Raw genomic sequence first — 17904 nt, forward strand, 5'->3', positions numbered from 1 at the left:
CCAGCTCGACTTACACACCATAGTGGGCTAATACCTTCAACTAACCCAATGACAAGATGTAGAATCACTGAAGAGACAAACTTGTAAGTGTGTCTGTGAAGGAGTTTATAGATTGGGTTAACTGAGATTGGGAAACACACTCTGAATATGAGAGTAGCATCCTGTGGGTCAGGATCCTGGGCTGAAGATGTGAGCTGGGTACCAGCATTTATCCCTCTCTACTTCCTGACCATAGACACAATGTGACCAGCTGGCTCCCGTATCTCCACCTTACCTTCTCCACCAGGGTGGGACGGACCCTCAAACTGTGAGCTCACATAAACATTTCCATCTGTAAGCTGCCTTTGTTGGGTGGCTGGTGACTGTAAAATGGGCACCCACCCAGCTTCTGCTCACCACTGGGAGTGCCATTCTGCAGACCAGAAGGAACTAGGCTCTCCTAGAGGAAGGAAGCTTCTGCAGAGCCAGGTCCAGAAACAATGTCCAAGTCTCTTTCAGGGAATCCTCAGGAAGAAGCCAGCTTAAGACTCCAGACACACTGTAGTGAAGGCTGGTGGGGACCCTTTCTGTCCAGGACACCTACGAGATTTTTGGAAGGGGTGGTGTTGGCTTGTTGGCAGGGGTAAACGTTTCTATTGTTGAACATTGCCTTGTGCTCTCAGACTGGAGACAATGAGGGATTCAGAAGTTGACTGAGCATGTCAGGTGACAGAATCATGCATCTACCCAACCCCAAGTGATCTGCTCAGATCAAGTCTATACAGAGAACGAATTAATGAAAAATAACCAGAGATTCGGAACAGTAGTTATTTTGTGATGTTTGAGGCAGAGTTACCCTCATGTCTCAGATCAAGGCCTGCTAGATTGCACAACTTTGAGGGATGGCCAAGAAAAGTAAAGTGTACAAGAAAGCAAAATAGGCAAGTGTGCAAGAGAGGGGTACTGTGGGCGGGTGGGGTGTACACATGCATGTGACGCCCAAGGAGGTGGGGTGCATCTGTCGCTGTAGTTTTCAGCAAAAGCCTCATTTCGGGAGGAACCTGCGGTGGCTTTTAATTGCTGCCACATCCTAAAACATTGTGACAGTGATCTCAATGTACTCCTTCATGAGAGAGCATGAGGGATGACAGCTGAGGAGGTGACACACAGGAATCAGTCCGGTCTCTAGGGGTTCCTCATGTGAGTCACAGGCTGGAAAATCTTGATGTGGGAGTAGCAGGGGAAGCCAACTTCAGGGGATTTATTGTTCCCAGACCTTCATTGGCTCTCAGGATGCTTCACTCCAGAGAGACCTTAAGCAGGGGGTTCCTGATCAGTCCTTCACTTCCCCCGGGCATTGGTTCCATCAATCCAGATGGAGCGCTTGTTCACCCATTCACTCATTCATTCATTCACCACACACTCTGGATGTGAAGAGACCAGAATAAGAACCCCTGCATTCTTGAAGCTCTGAGCTGAGTAAAGCTCAAAGGGATGAGGTACTGACAGGATGAGGTCCTTTAAGTACGAAGTGTTTAGTGGCAGCTGGGCATCTCTCCTGTGCTGTTCTAGCTCTGAACTATGCTGACAGTGGTGAGTGAAAAGCTAGGCTTTCCTTTGACAATCTCACAGCAAGGAACCTTCACAACAGAGGTCCACTGTCTCTGAAGTCCTTGCTGGCAATATCCTAAGCCCAGAGTGGTACCTTCAGTCTATTGTGCCAAATAATAATACTACTACTGATACTAATAAATACTAATACTAATAATCAGCCATGAAAATGAGAGACTGGCTGAATTATGTGAACCCCAAGTTAAAGAACACCTGTACCTTCTTGCTTCTGTTAGCACTGTCTTGTGAGGAGGTGTACACTGAGGTTAATAAAAGCATGATACAGCAGCCTTCCTGTGATTGACACATGCAGATCTGGTGACTTGGCAATAGAATGACAAGACAAGAGCTCTTGCTCTCCAGGGAAAGACAAGGTCGTTCTCGTGGGATGGAGGCTCCATGGAGAGCACCCAAGGCAGCTCTGCCCCCCTAGGACCTGCCCCCTCCCCCACCCAGAACCTCTCTTGGACACAGAGAACGAAAACTTAGACTTATTCCTTGTTCTCCTGTGAGAATCGATCACAGCTACCAGTTTGACACCTGCTGACAATCTGGATTGGGGTGAAAAGAGGCAACATGTGGAGGTGGAGGAGGAGGAGGAAGAGGAGGAAGAGGAGGTAGGAGAAGAAGAGGAAGAGGAGGGGAACAGTAGGATGGAACTGGGGATCAGGAAGAAACAAGGCATATGAAGCATGAGAAATGAAGGCAGGAGAGAACCCCAAATCCCAGCTCTCTGTCTGGGGTTATGGAATGAAAAGGTGCAGGTGTGAATTGCTAAGCTCTGGCTTTAGGGGCTGTCACCTTCCTCCTTCCAGATGGCCCAGGGCAGCAAGAGGGAAATCTCTGTGTCCTAAGCAGAGATACAAGCATAGCCCACTGTGACCCACCATAAAGCAGGGGGGCAGGTGACATGCCCAGTCTCCCTCTTCCATCTCTCTCTCCCAGTGCCTGTGAGTCTCCTGACACTCCAGCGCTTCCCGGGATGTCATTCCCACCCTCTGCCTTGGACAATAGTGCAGTGAGGACACCTCTGCCGCCATTTGCCTGAGGCACCACAAACCTTTACAGGAGAAAGCACTTGCCTGAGGCTCTGTGGTGTCATGTGCACTATCTCCAACAAGCACCTTTGGTTCTGGGTCTCAGCCATCCACACAAGCAGTAGTGGGTGGCAGAGCTTCCCCTGGGCACACTGAGGTCACCAGCCTCAGAGATGTTTCATGTGGGATTGGCAAGGAACCGGTGACTGGCTAAGCGTTGAGGTAGCTGGCAGCCTGGCAGTGCCAACTAACAGATTTAGCTGTCTCCACTTTCTCAGGACTGGAATTACAAATATATAATTACTACTGTGCATGGCTCTTGTGTGGTGGCTGGAGCTCGAATTCGCCAGATCCTCATGATTGTTCAGTAGTCATTTTATCCGTGGAGGCTTCTCCCCAGCCCCCACACTGCTCCTTCTAAAGCTGACTTTTCTACAAATTTGGGCTTGATGTCTTCTCATGCTAAGGGGCCAACTCACTCACACGTTCGGTGAGTACCTACTATGTGCATGTACACTGCTGGGTGCTGGGAAGCAGACTAAGCAGGATGCTCTGCCTTGCTTCCTCTAAGCTCATGGCTAGACCTATAGCTGCAGTCAGGTAGCTGCAGGACAAAGCCCCTCCTGCCCGAGTCAGGTATTGGGTGACTCAGACTTGCAGTGCACCCCTTTCTTAGTAGGGCCTCTTCACTTGGTCCTATTTTGAACCTCAGTTTCCCTACATGCAGCACTGAACTGCAGTCATCTTTCTGGGTTGGGGGTGGAGTAACCCTCAGGCTTGCTGGCTCAGCTAGGCTTGACCGACACAGGTGTTCCATAGGCCAAGCAGGCATCCCTGTTTTCCCTTCTGGGATCTGCTTTTGGCTGCCAGTAATGGCTCTGGAGCCTCAGTGCTGAAGAGTGATGATGCTGCAGGTGGGGAAGAGACAGCCCTGGGCAAATGGCCTTGGTGGCTCTCACAAAAGTTAGGAGGGCAGAAGACTCAGGCTGGCCTTCTCTGGCCTTGGCTTCCTCACTACCCTCCCTGTAGGCTTTGAACACTCAGAGACTGTCCCTCCTCCCCTGGGAGAAGGAAGGCTTTACTTTCTTTCCCTTGGCAACGCTCTGGTTCCTGGGAGGCTGGGGGTGGGGAGCTGCAAACAGGCAAGCCCTGGAACACCTGCATGCAGAGCCCTGAATCACCAGCATGCAGATCCCAGGAACATCAGCATAAAGGACACTAGTCCAGATGTAGATTTACTGCTTCCTCTTTCCCACCATAGGAAAATCTGTCAGAAAGGCTCAGCCCTACCCTGGCCCATCCTCTATCCTCCTCCACCCAGGCGTGGGTCTGGTCCAAGAGTGAGTCTCTGTCAGTGCTTCCTACCCTAATTCTCCTGGCCAGGGAGAGAGATACGGCCCTGCCCAGGACAGCACCTTTCCTTTTGCCTTTTCCAGTCTCTTCTGGTTGCTTTTCTTTTGTTGTAATGAGAGGCTTGGGGTAGATGTGACTCTATGTAATCTTATGTTTCACAGTGCTCCAGAGCAAACTGTCTGCTGGCCTCAGGCCTTTCTTGTGTAGCTAGGACCCCTCTGTAAATGGCCTTGGGAACTTGGGAAAAGATGGCCTACTTGGGTTGAGTTTCCATTTATCCTCAAAACCAGGCACCGAGGACTCCGCTTGGTTTCTTTAGGGTGCCTGGTTTGTAGATCCTGAGAATAGGGGGTTGGGGTGTCCTGAGAGTCAAGAGGTGGGGATCTCATGGAAAGGTGTCTGTGGGTCACCTGGATAATAAAGTGAAAATGGTCACTGTGGCAGTTTGAATATGCTTGGTCCAGGGAATGGCACTATTAGGAGGTGTGGCCTTGCTGGAGGAAGTGTGTCACTGTGGGGGGGGGGTGGTCTTTGAGACCCTCCTCCTAGCTTCCTGGAACACAGTCTGCTCCTAGCTTCCTTTCCATGAAGCTGTAGAACTCTCAGCTCCTCCAGCACCATGTCTGACTGCACTCTGCCCTGCTCACACCACAATGATAATGAACTAAACCTCTGAAAGTGTGAGCAAGCCCAGTTAAATGTTGTCCTCTATAAGAGTGGCCTTGGTCATGGTGTCTGTTCACAGCAATGGGAACCCTAGCTAAGACAGTCACCTTTGTCCAGGTCCACTGTGGGCTTCACTGAGGCTGCGGTGACTTCCAGACTCCCTTATGACATAAGATGGAATAAAGGAAGGGCAGGGAATTAGCCTCCTAGAGGGACCCTCTCTATTGAGTCCATCGCTCTCTTCTTTCCCATCTTCCAGGGTGAAGCAGTTAGAGGAACACAGGTAAGCAAGGAACGCTAAGGCAGGCTCCCTGATCTACTCCCACCCCACCCCCAGAAGACTGAGAAGAAATAGCAAGAAGGCCCAGGGGTGGATAACTAGATAGCTGGGTAACTAAGATGGGACCAGGACTCAGGGCCTTATAAAACACCCAAGCCAGTACCCAGCCTTCTGCCTCTCAAATCCTGAACAAATGGGTTGTTACTATTCTTTTCTTTGCTGCTTGGCTGTCTGTCTTCCCTGGTATCTGTTTGATTATTTGTTCGTGCCAGGGAAAAGAACTTAGCAATTCCTTAAATAGTGTTCATCACCTATTCCAGGTGGCTCTGGTGAAACTCCATTTCCCTCCCTCCCCAAAATGTACACCTGGCATTTTTGCTCACCTCTGCCACTTGCTGCCTGGACCACTGTACACCCACAGCCTCTTTCATTAAAGTCTGGCAACCCAACTCTGAGTGACTGGCCATCTCCTCCACAAAGCGCCCCCTCCTGGCCTCTGGCGGGACCATCCTTCTGCACCTTGTTAGGACCCTAATGACACTAGGAATCCTTCTCACACCTTTTCTGCCCAGGGTTTCCATTTGGTGTCTTATCTCTATAATGACCCCAGATGCTGTTTATACATTCTGAATGTGAGGCTTTCCTGTTCAGGATGGAGTGCTTCTTTCCTGCTTCTTCCTCCTCATCTGCCCAGAACAGCTGTGGCTGAATGTCTGACAGCCTTTGTGGAATCTTTATATTTATCTTTCTTTAAAAATTTAAATCACATTTATTTATTTATTTTGTGTACATATATGGTTCGTGTGTGGAGGTCGGAGCACAACTCATGGAAGTTGGTTCTTTCCTTCTAACATGTGGGTTCTAGAATGAAACTCAAGTCAGCAAGCTTGGCAGCCCATAGCTGCTGAGTCGTCTTGCTGGCCTGATAGCTTTCAACTCATCGAAGATCTTGAGCTGCATGCAAAGCAGAAGTTTAACCTTTCTCCTTTGTCCTGCAGGCATAGGAGCTGGCTGTGTTCTTCTACTGTGGCAGCAGGGTCTACTCTTGTACCCCAGGCTGTCTGCTTCCTGGATGATATGTTACCTCAGCTCTGCAGGGCAGTCACGTAGGAGGCAGACACTCCCAAGCCAGAGACTTTTTTTCCCCTGTCATTTCTCCTTAGATCTCAGTTGAATGACTTCTTATAAATCAACCTGTGAGGTTTAGTCCTCTGGAACTTTAATTAAGATTAGGTTCAATTCTCGATTAGGTGGAAGAAACTGGCAAAGCCTCTAGCCAGGGCCAGAGGCTCGAAGGAACTAGCTTGGGTTCTGTCTGTCTCCTTCACTGTGTGTTCTTGCACAATTAATGTCTGTGCCACAGCTCCTTTATCTATAAAATGGGCTAGTAATATATAGATTCTTCATGTAGGTCTGGCACAGAAAAGCCAATAGGCTAAAGCTATCTCCATGTATACTGAATCAATGTCTTTTTAAAGATAAGGCATTGTTCTGCTTACTATTAGAAAAGGAAGAAAATGGAGCTGAGAAAGTCATTATACACCCCGATTACAAAGTGCATACATTTCAGGGGTGTGCATGTGTTCAAGACTTTTCTTGGGGTCACTCTAGAGGCTGCTAACTGGCATGCCTGTGCCAGCCCTGAACAAAGATATGCATTTAGGTGCCTTTTTGTCTGTGAGTTATACTCCACAGTGGTCTTCATACTCATTCTTAAGGGTCTTAAGAAGGTGACGGGGTCTTGAATTCAAGCTGCAGAGTCCTTTATCTGGTCTTCAAGGACGCTGAGGAAGCAGTTTGCCAAGGTTGACACTTTCTGGTGGTGCGAACGGCCAGCAGTGAAAGGTTATCCAGCCGGAAGCAAACATGAAAACAAGCTGAGTTGTTCATCCTCACCCTACAGCTTCCCCGAGACAGGAGGATGACGGGCCTGAAAAGACAGAGGCAGAAACAAAAGTCACAAATATTGACCCAGAAGAGGTCCAGCTCTGAAGTGCGGAAAATTCCACTTGATAAATTTGAATGAACGTACTGAAGATTTACTGGGATAAATTATAAGTTCAGCAGGATGGCAGATACAAGATAAACACTTTTTAAAGATTAATGCTTCCGGCTGTTGAGATGTTCAGCCGTTAAAGGCACTTGCTGCCAGGCCTGCTGTCCTGAGTTTGATACCCAGGACTTACAGGATGAAAGGAGAGAATTAAGTCTTGCAGTCACCACCCTCACATAAGTAAACACAAAAATAAATGATACATAACATTTAAAATGCAATTAGGGTTCTATGCCAATTTCCACAACCCAGTAATATGGGACTTTGAAAAGCAATTGCATATCAGAAGTCTAAATGAGGTTTGCCTGACTCTGTGATGCAGATACATCATTAGAGACAGACACATCATCTGGAAGACGGTGAGCAAAAGAGCATCTGTGACATGGTCCACTATATTTTTCTTACGATTAAAGTTTTTCAAAAAAACAAAGAAAGCAACAGACTCCCCCTCCAGCTGTTGTAAGACTCCTTAGGCTTGACACTCTATCCCCCTGGGTTTTTACTATCCCTTCGTTCTCTCTGTCCTTGGCTTCATCTTTTGTGTTAGTCCTTTTGTTTCATCAGAATACACCACACAGTGACTCTTTCAGAAAGGAGGGCATTGTAAATTAACTGAGTCTGGTTTCTATTTCTTTCCAAAACTAGAAAGCTGGATTTCCGAGTTGCCAGGAAGAAGCTGATATGGGTCTCTCCCCTGCCAGGGCATCTCCTCTTGTACCCAGACTCTAGGTATTTATTTACTGGTGTATAAAGTACATGTTTATAGGAATGAGGAGAAGGGAGGTACAAAGTTCAGAGGTCAATGTTAGAGTTCTTCAGTCACTCTGCACCTTGGTTTTTCTCAAAGATTTATTTCTTAAAGATTAATTTTTAATTAACTATTAAAACATATTTTAACTATAAATAAATATTTATTTATTAAAAGTATCTATTAATTACTTTAAATTATGTGTATGTACGTGTGTCTGCCTGTGGATATGCACACATGAGTGCAGGTGTCAATGGAGGCTGGAGACATTTAATCCTCTGCAGCAATGAGCCAGCTGACCCAGGTATTGGGAACCCAACATGGGTCCCTGGGAAAAGCAGCAAGCCCACTTACCTGTTGAGCCACCTCCCCAACTCTAAACTTTATTGGATAATAGTGGGGGTCCTATTATCCAACAACAAGATAATAGTGTCTGCCCCGCCAAAGGGCTAGGGCCACTCGCTCGCTGGGGAGGCAGAGGCACTGGAAGTTTGACTACACTCACCCCATGCTGGAGCATAGCTCTGGGGGTGGGGGAGCACAGTCTGGGGGGGGGGAAGGTGGACCTAGCTGGTGGGGGGGAGGTGTCATCCCTGGGCCTGCAAAGCAGGCTGTGACCATCTGGTTCTCAGGCTCTTGGGTACTCAGGCGCTGCTGGAAGCTGCAGAGCTGGATTGGCCCAAGGCCGAAGGGGAGAAGGGGGAGAGCACTCCAGCTGAGTCCTGAGGGGATGAGAGTTCTTGGCTTGTCACAGCAGTTTGGTTTGGCTTGGTTGCAGTGGCTGGAAACTCAGAGAGGTCTTCTGCAGGAGATTAGATGGTGGCTCTGTAGGTGAAGGCCTGCTCCATTGTTCCCCACAGGGGATCCTGATGAAAGAAAAACCGTCCATGGTTTTAAGGTGTTTATCGTCATGGCGGGAAGTAGATGAGAAACCGTACCCCGTTTTCTCAGGGTGGGCCTGAGGTTAAATACCTTTTGCAGGGAATGAGTGTCTGGGAAGGAAATCTTGATTCGCTAAGCCCTTCTGGCCTTTAGGTATCTCATTAATATGGAGATCTGTCTTGAGGCTCTGTGGCCTGTAGTCACGCCCTCTACCTGTGGAGGGGCTAGAGGGTGTTACCCTACATGACTGAAGAACACAAATCTATGGAGGGCTGCGGCCTCGTGTCAGGAGCCTGGAGTCTTGGGGCATGCCAAAATGCCTACCATCCCTTGCAGGAGACCTGTCACCAGGGTCTCAAACTTAGCTCAACCAGAAATCAGGCCGCCTTTCACAGTCCTACAAATTTTCATCACATTGTTTTGAGAAAGCCCTTTGCCTGAGCCTGCAGTTGGTCAGTCTGATGAGGCTGCCTGGCCAGGGAGCCCCTGGGACCTACTAAGTCCGCCTCCTGATGTTAAGTTGGTAATCATCGTAGCACCTGCTGTTTGTGTGTTGCATGTGTGCGCTGGGATCAGACTCAGAACCTATGCTAGCTCAGCAAGCACGTTGCCAACATTACACCCCCCACCCACTCCTCTTAACTCCCATGGAGCCTCTCTTGGGCTGTCTCTTTCTGGATGTCAGACTCCTAGTGCTATCATTAGCCAAGATGGGCTACCATGGTGCAGGCCTGTGTCCTACGTTCTTCCCGGCAGTGAGTTAATCAGCTCCGAAGACAGGATTGTCCTGTGACTTGGAAGAGTTGGTCATTTTCTCCATTTTTTGCCTTACCGTTCCTCCTTTAGGCATGGCTGCCACCCGCGTGAGAGCCTCTGGAGCTGGTCCAAGCCCCCCACCTTTCCCCCTCTGCCCTTTGCAGTGAATTCCTAGGGTGGCACCTGCCTGATCTTCCAGCTCACTAATTTGCTCCTCAGATGTCTCTTTCTGCTTTTCAGACTGTCTATTTTAAATCTCCACAATCTCTAATTAGTTCTTTTATATAAAAGCCCATTCTTGCTTCATGAATACAATAACCACATATCTCTTTAAGGATAGTAATTATACTTATTTTAGAGTCTCCTTCTGTTGATTTGATCAACACTGCTTCCTCAGGCATCGACATTTCTGCCTCTTTCTTAGCCGTTCCAGGCTCACACATTTGGTCATGTGGGCAGAACGCCCAGCTCTATGGTTGAGTTTCACCATTTATCTGTCTGCCACTGTGGTACCTGTTTCTGCACTTCCAAATGGAAGTTAGAGAGGTAGAACCCCTTATCTGAGGTTTTACTTTATGGGTTTTTTTTTTTTTTTTTAGCTACCAGAGGTCAACCTGTTCAAAACAATATTCAAAGGAAAATTCCAGAAATAAACATAAGCTGCAGTGCCTTTAAATAAGGATGCGATGTGAGCCATTGTTATCAGTATCTGCCTGCATTTGACTTATAAATTAAACTTGATCCTAGGTACATGTGTCTACACAGGGCTTCCCAGGCATGTGCACAGGGGCCGCTGTGCATGTTTCCAGGTTGGGTGGAGAAGAGTTGCTCTCTTTCCTTTGAGATTGTTCTCTTTTCTTGAGTTCAGCAGCTACCTGGTCACTGCTCTGCCATGATGGCCTCCCTGGGTCTCAGTCTGAGGTGAAGGGATGCAAATAATAGCCAGGAATAACCAAGTAGCTAAGATGGTGGGCCAAAAGCAAAATCTGACTGACTCTGACTACAAAACTCACACAGCTACTTTCTACCACTTTTTTCATTCATACTAAGACCACTGTCCACCCCACTCCATGGCCACTGTCCACCTCACTCCATGGCCACTACCTACTACTCTCTATGGCCACTGTCCACCCCAGTCCATGGCTACTGTCCACCCTACTCCATGGCCACTGTCCACCCCACTCCATGGCCACTGTCCACTATTCTCCATGGCCACTCTCTTCCCCACCCCCTGGCTACTGTTTATCTCATGGTTGGTTGCCATGACTCTGTATCAGTTTCCATACCTTCGAGTATACTCTTTTTCTCTGGTGTCTGCGTGAATCTTACAGGAGTCTGATCTGCTGAAGACTTTTTGTGTAGTCTTGGTTGCTGAAGCCAACACCTCCCAAATGCAAGGCAAGTGTTCTACCCCTGTGCTGCATCCTTAGTGTAACACTAAAGATAGACTCTCTCCATGGTGGTATAGCACTGGTGGGTCCTCTGGATCCTCCATTGATTACTTGGGTTACACCTGGGCACTGAGGGAAACAATTGAATGTGTTTAACCACCAGAAACCAACTAAGATGACCAGAAATAAGACACAAGGTTCACACCCTTAAGCATGGTCCATGACCAGCCAAGAGCAGAGCTACATGGTGTCTGGAGAAGGAGCTGAGAGTTCTACAACTGAATCCACAGGCATCTGGAAAAGAGAGACACTGAGCCAGGCTACCCCCAGTGACACACTTCCTTCAAGATCACACTTCCCTGCTAGCCTATAGGGGCCATTTTCATTCAAACCACCACATTCCATTTCCCCACTGTTCTTCAAGACACACCTCTGTCCAGTTTGGGGGTTAATAGCTGGTACTCCCTTCCATTCCAAGGAGAGTTCTGGAGAACAAAAAAATGTTTCCAGTCAGGGGGACAGTTGCACAGACAAGGATATGGGTACTGGAAATTCTGCGAGGTGTACCCTCCTCAAGCTCAGGAATTCTTAGCAGCAAGCACATGGTGGCCTCAGCCATTCCCGTGCTAAAAGCTGCAATTCAAAGATTCTTCTCCCAGTAGAACAGTCCTTCGCCATCAACACTCAACAGTGCCTGTCCTAAGATATCGTATCCTTCCAGACACCGACAGGTCATTACCCAGAAACATGTCATCATCAACACCCAGGCTTACACCCAGGTCTCCTCTCCACCGTGGAGCTTCTCCGTCCTGGTCATTTAAAGCTGCCCTTTCCCTGTTGCCTTAGGCTGAGTCTCTCTTAACTTGATCAGCAGTGGGGAAATTGGATCAGGACGTGCAGATCAAGGCCACTCCTGCTGTATGAATGTCAGAGGCCCCTGGGCTCACAGACCTGTTGTTTTCTAAAGCTTCATCTTTGACAAGCAGATGGCGAGCTTCGGAGTGCCTTATTGAATTTGTATTTATGGAAATGATGCGTCCGATTATCGCTGGAGGGAAACAGTCCAAGCCAGAAGCTAATGTGGCCCATCTATGAGGGTTTAAATCTACTTACCTTTAGGAAGGCCATGTGCTCCATGGGGACAGTTGGATCTTCTGCCTGGTGCCAGAAGAGTCAGAGACTAAATGTTCTCCTTGGCCATGGGGACTTTGTGACCCTGGGGGCTGTCCTCGGTTGGGAGCTGAGATGCAGTTTGTATGTGCTGATGCTCTATCTATCCAAAGTGGACATGAAAAAGTCAGCAATAAAACAGTGACAGTCTCCCGAGCTTGTCCTGTGGTGCTTTGAACGAGTTCCCAGTTGGTGGCACTATCTGGGGAGGCTTAGGAAGTGTGGACTTACTGGAGGAATATGTCACTGGGGGGGGGGGGTGCTTTAGAGTTTAAATCCTCATACTACCTCTTTCTGGCTCTCTCTGATTCTGGCTTGTGGTTCAAGATATGAGCTCTCGGCTTCCTATCCCTGCCATAAGGAGACCACGACAACTATAAGAGAAAGCATTTAATTGAGGCCTTGCTTATAATTTCAGAGATTCAGTCTATTATCATCATAGCAGGGACCTCCACAGTGCATGCAGAAGTAACTGAGTACACATCTTGCCTGAAAGTGGCAGGAGGAGGGGGGAAACTGGACCTGACGTGGGCTTTTGAAACTTCAAAGCCCACCCTCAGCGGCACACTTCCTCCAGAAAGATCACACCTCTGAATCCTTCCTAAACAATTCTACCACGGGGGTGGGGTGGGGTGGGGGGGACCAAGCCTACAAACACAGGTGCCTATAAGGGACATTTTCATTCAAGCCACCATACCTGCTGTTTTCTGCCACATCCATTGTGATGGAGTCTTATCCCTCTGGAACTGTAAGCCGAAATATACTCTTCATTTTATAAGCTGCTCATGGTGTTATCACAGTCACAGAACAGTAACTGATCTACCCCTTAATTTAAAATAAAAAAAATCACCTACTTGATCCACAATATCACTTCTCATCATGAACCCAACAGTCAAAAAGTGGAAACGGGCAGGTGGTAAGGGCTTGTCACTTGTGGTTTGTCAATTTGACACAACCTGGAATCACCTAGAAAGACTGAGAGGTTGTCTAGATCGGCTTGCCTGTGACATGTCTGAATGGGGTTGTCTTGATTTTTTTTAGTTGACATGGGAAAACTGTCTTAGTTACTCTCTGTTGATATGAAAACACCACAACCAAGACAGCTTACAAAGGAAAGTTTGCTTGGGGTTCACAGTTTCAGAGAGCGAGTCCATGACCATCACGGCCGGGATGCATGTCGGCAGGCAGGCACGACGCTGGAGCATAGCTGAGAGTTTACACCTTGAGATACAACCATGAAGCAGAAAGAGATAGGGGAGAGGGAGAAGGGAGAGAGACAAGACTAACTGGGAAAGGTGTAGGATTTTGAAGCTGGTCCCCAGTGACACACCTCCTCCAGTGAGGCCACACCTCCTAGTCCTCCCAAACAGTGCTATCAACTATTCAAATATATGAGCCTATGGAGACCATTTTCATTCAGAACACTACAAAGACCGACCCTCAAAGTGAGTAACACCGTTCCCTGGGTTGGGTCCTGCATTGTATAAGAGTGGAAAAATTGATCTGAGCATTTATGCATGCATTCTCTCTCTCTGCTCTTGATTGTGGTGTGATGTGACCAGCTGCCTCATGTTCCCACTGCCTTGAGTACCCCACAGTGATGAATGTGGAATTGTGAGCTAAAATAAGCACTTTCTCCCCTAAGTTGCTTTTTGTCGGGCATTTTGTCACAGCAACAGAAATGAAACTAGGGTACCATGCAAGCAAGAGGAGCTGAGCTTCATTCCCTGCATCAAAGTCAGGTGTGGTGGGACACCTGGTCCTGGTGCTGAGGAGGCGGGGACAGGAGGATCCCCTGGGCACACTGCTCAGCAAGCCTGGCCTACTTTTGAGTTCTGCATTCAATGAGGAAACTTGTCTAAACAACCAGGTAGAAAATTAATTGAGTAAAGACACTGGGTATGAATATCTGGTGTCCATCTCCACAGAGCCCGTGCACATACTCACACACAAGTGTCCATCCACGGATGATGGATAAGCAATGTGCTGTCCACCCACATAGTAGAATATTATTTCGTTTAAGCAGGGATGGCATTCTGACACCTGTTGCAATATGGATGAACGCTGAGAACACCGTGCTGTGGGAAATAGCCCAACACAGAACATACATGTGATATGTTATTACTTATGTGAAGTCCCTACAGTGATGGAGGTCATAGAGAAAGAGAATAGAATGGAGAGGGGAGGGGAGAGGCACTGCCAGGCCTCAGGAGGAGAAACAAAAGGTGGTTAAGGGAGATGGTGTACCAGTGTGGTGAAGAAAGATCCCTGGACACAGAAGAGAAAGGCCCTTCTGCAGGATGAATTGTCCTGAAGTGTGTGTTTAACAGCATTAACAGCAGTTGCTCCTAGAAATGACGTTCCTGAGCTTCATCTTGTGATTCCAGGGGCATTTGCAGATTTGTGACAGCAGAGACAGCTAATGTGATGGGGTCCTCAGCAAGGCACATCCCAGCCTCTGCCCATGACAACTCCTGGAGCCCCTCTCCCTGTGCACTTGTCACATGGGCTCCATTGCTATCTCTACCCTTCCCCCCCACCTGTCACAATAGCTCCATCAACGCTCTGCAAGAGAAAAAGACCTAACCAGGGAGGCCACATCACTGGATCCTGCCTCCTTCTGCCTGTCCCAGGTACCTCCAGCAACACTCACTTCATTGTCAAGGGTCAAAGGTCAGTTTTGCTTTTGGGTGGCCAAGCGGGAAGCTGGAGGCTGCATCCTGCAGAGAACTTCTGTTTTCCTCAGATAAGGTTTCCCTAAGCAGATGTGGCCCAGCTAGTGAGGGTAGAGGTTAGGGCTGGTAACTTCTCAGACTTTGGGGACTGAATCTCCTCGTATCAGCTTAAGCAAGATTGGGTGAATTGGGGATCCTGGAGCTGGGTAGCACCAGATTGTGTCAAAAGTGCCAAGTATCGGTTAACAGCAGCTATCCATTGGTGTCATATGAGATATTGTAGCCCTGATACAGACAGAGGTGGTAGGGCCCCAGAGATCAGGGCAGAGACCTGAGGGACAATCACTGGCCTGCGTCTCAGGCTGTAGCTATCATCCACTCTCTTTGGGGTCCTAGTAAAGTCATCAGTCCTTTGAGGTGCAGCTGAAACCAGCAAGGCTCTCTTTCCTCCTCCTCTTCCTCTTCCTCCTCCTCTGCCTCCTCCCTCACTTCCTTCCCCTCTTCCTCCCTGCCCCCCAGATGCAGAAACAACTTACCCTATCTGGTAGATGCTTTGCCCAGCCATGGACAGCCCTTTACCATTTTCATGTGGTTTTGACCAGCAAGGAGAGCCAGGGTCAACACACAAGGACACTCAGCAAACACTTTGTCATCTAGGGAAGATCCAGGACCTAAGACAGAGAACAAGAAATTTGAAGACACAGGCTATAACTGTAGCAGCAGTCCTGAGCAGGTTCCTTCTGTGTGCCGAGCAGGTGCCCAGGACACTCTCACTCATTTCCCTTTCATGGGACCACTCCAGGGTCATCCACAGTACCCAGTTCCTACAGGTGTCTGCTCACCCTTACTCCCCAGACTATCCTGCAGACAGGCACCTGACCATCAATGCTTCTTTCACTGGGGAGGGTGAAGACTGGTTCTTTGTCATCTGTGTGATAGTTTTTGGGGTGCACTCCAGTCTTGTCATGTTGCCACATCCACACTGACTCTGAGCCTCCTGTACCCTTCCTTCCTCTTCTAGGTTCACTGGGATGGCCTAGGACTATCTCTCACTTCAAGATCCTCAGCCTAGTCTGGAGAGTGGCATGAATGGGAAAGTCTTTTCTGTATAAGTTTGAGGACATGGGTTCAATCCCCAGGACCCACTGTCATGTGGCATGGTGGCTTGTACCTCTAGTCCTTGGGTTCAGGCAGAAACAGGTGGATCTCTAGGGATTACTGGCCAGCCAGTCTAGCCTACTTGGTGACTCCAAGGCAGCCTCCAAAACAACAACAACCAAATGATTCCTGGCACCCAAGGAAGAATATCTGAGGTTGTTCTCTGCCTTCCACATGCCCACACATATGCACTGCCCCATGCATACACATACAAACATATATATCCACATGCATACACTCTACTAAATCATACCTACAAGGTTCCTCTGCCCTGGGACCAGATACAGACATTACCCATTCCTGGGACTGGATACAGACATTGGAACATGATTGTATCAATCCCATGACACCCTGAGAACCAGAGAGCACCTTGAGGGTGGGGGTGCCAATCACATGCCTCTCTGGTTCTCTTCTGGTCTTGGTTCCCTGGCCATCCAGCCCCTGTGGAATTATTCCAGTATAGTTGCAACAGGGATATCCTTGTGGGATAGGCTTCGCCTCTTTACATTGGCAGATTTGGGTCGGCAGTGGGTGAAAGAGTACTGTAGAGTTGGTGATCACTGAGATAACTAAGCTGTTGACCTTCATGTGTTGTGTGGCCTCAAAAAGAGTGTTGTGTGTGGTATGTATGCATGTGAGGGGATGTGTGTAGTATGTATCTGTATGATGTGTATGTGTGTGCTGTGGTGTGTGTGTGTGTGGTATGGGGTGTGTATGAGGTTGTGTGGGGTGTATGTGGATGTATGTATGTGGTGTGTGGGATGTGGTGGTGGTGGGAAGCTGCCTCCCCCTTCACTCTCTCATTACTTAGTACACTCAGAAGAGATGGAGCCTGAAGGAGACCATCAAGGGTGTAGGTCACTCACTCTTGAAGGCTTGTTCATGGTGACCTGCTCAGGTTCACATGGGGTTTCTGGACACCATCACCGCCCCGGAACACAGAGGGTTTTGCTCACAGATATATATTCCTGGCCCTGCTTCTGGATCCTGCCATGGGTTCTAGCACTGTTGGAGTGGGCTCTTATGATAGCCCCCCTGTAGATCCTTTCATGGCCGCTGTTCTTGGTGCTGGACATCTCAAAGCACAGATGTCTCATGGGTTCATCCTGCTTCATCCTGGGCTTTGTCCCTGGGAGAACATGCCTCTTCTGCCTTCAATCACAGTCTCTGTGCTTAGGTTGAGGGGACAGACGCCAACTCCCCAAGGAAGACATGTTGCCTGTCACAAGCTTGATATTGATCTGTCCCAAGGAAGTCCCTAGGCACTCAGCTTCAGGCTGGGAGTGTGTGGTTCTGTGGCCCTGCTGGGGAGCTTCCTGCCCTGACTAATCTGCTTCAGCTGTCCAGGCCAGCTTTCATGCCCCACTCCGGTAGCTGCACTGCTGGTTGTCACCACCCACGATCAGGACGTAGCTGCAGATGGCCTCATGTGGCAGAGCCAGTGAGGGATTACAGCTCCCTAAGGCTCCCAACATCAGAGAAATTCAGAACGCAAGGGGCTTATTAAAAGGCTGAAATTGGTTCTAAATGAGGTCAGCATCGTCGATGAAGCTTGGAGCAAAGCCAGGCACTTAGAAGCATACCGAGTCTATTTCCTGACATGGTGACAGTGACATCCTGGGTGCCACCCCCACCCTGGGAAGGCAGCTGATATAGTCAAACCCTAGCAGAGTCACCAGGATAGGGATGCAGTCAAGAGCAGGAGAGAAGGAAGGGCAACACCCCCTGCACTGGACCTCCCAAACACTACAAAGAGGTGTGTCCAGTCAGCTCAGGGTGTGTAGCGGTTCAGAGAATGTGGGACAGAGACAGGACAGCTGACCACTGTTCCCTCCTCAGGGTCAGATCACTCCTCTTCAAGATTAATAAGAGGAAGGGAAAATAATGATAACAATAACAAATTTAACTTGCAAGACCAACACTGAAACATAAGGGCTGAGGAGATGGCTCAGGCAGTTAAAAATGCTTGCCCACAAGCATGAGGATCTGAGTTCAAATCCCAGCACCCAGGCCTGGGTATGATGGCACACACTTTTAAATCCAACATACAGAAGGCAGAGGCAAGGCAGACAGATTTCTGTGAGTTCAAGGCTAGCCTTCTCTACATAGTGAGAATCTGTGTCAAAAATAATACATAAATATATA

General features: G+C 48.5%; 1 long non-coding RNA gene across 1 annotated transcript; it reads right to left on the minus strand.

Moving 5' to 3' along the window:
- Positions 1 to 11190: 11190 nt before the first annotated feature.
- Positions 11191 to 13840, minus strand: LOC143441126 (uncharacterized). Its single transcript, XR_013108345.1, has 4 exons — positions 12781 to 13840; positions 12624 to 12672; positions 11870 to 12029; positions 11191 to 11241 (listed from the first exon to the last, which is right to left on the minus strand). It is a non-coding gene; the product is annotated as an uncharacterized LOC143441126 (long non-coding RNA).
- Between the last annotated feature and the right edge of the window lie 4064 nt (positions 13841 to 17904).

Source organism: Arvicanthis niloticus, chromosome 2, assembly GCF_011762505.2.
Source record: "Arvicanthis niloticus isolate mArvNil1 chromosome 2, mArvNil1.pat.X, whole genome shotgun sequence".
Taxonomy (NCBI): domain Eukaryota; kingdom Metazoa; phylum Chordata; class Mammalia; order Rodentia; family Muridae; genus Arvicanthis; species Arvicanthis niloticus.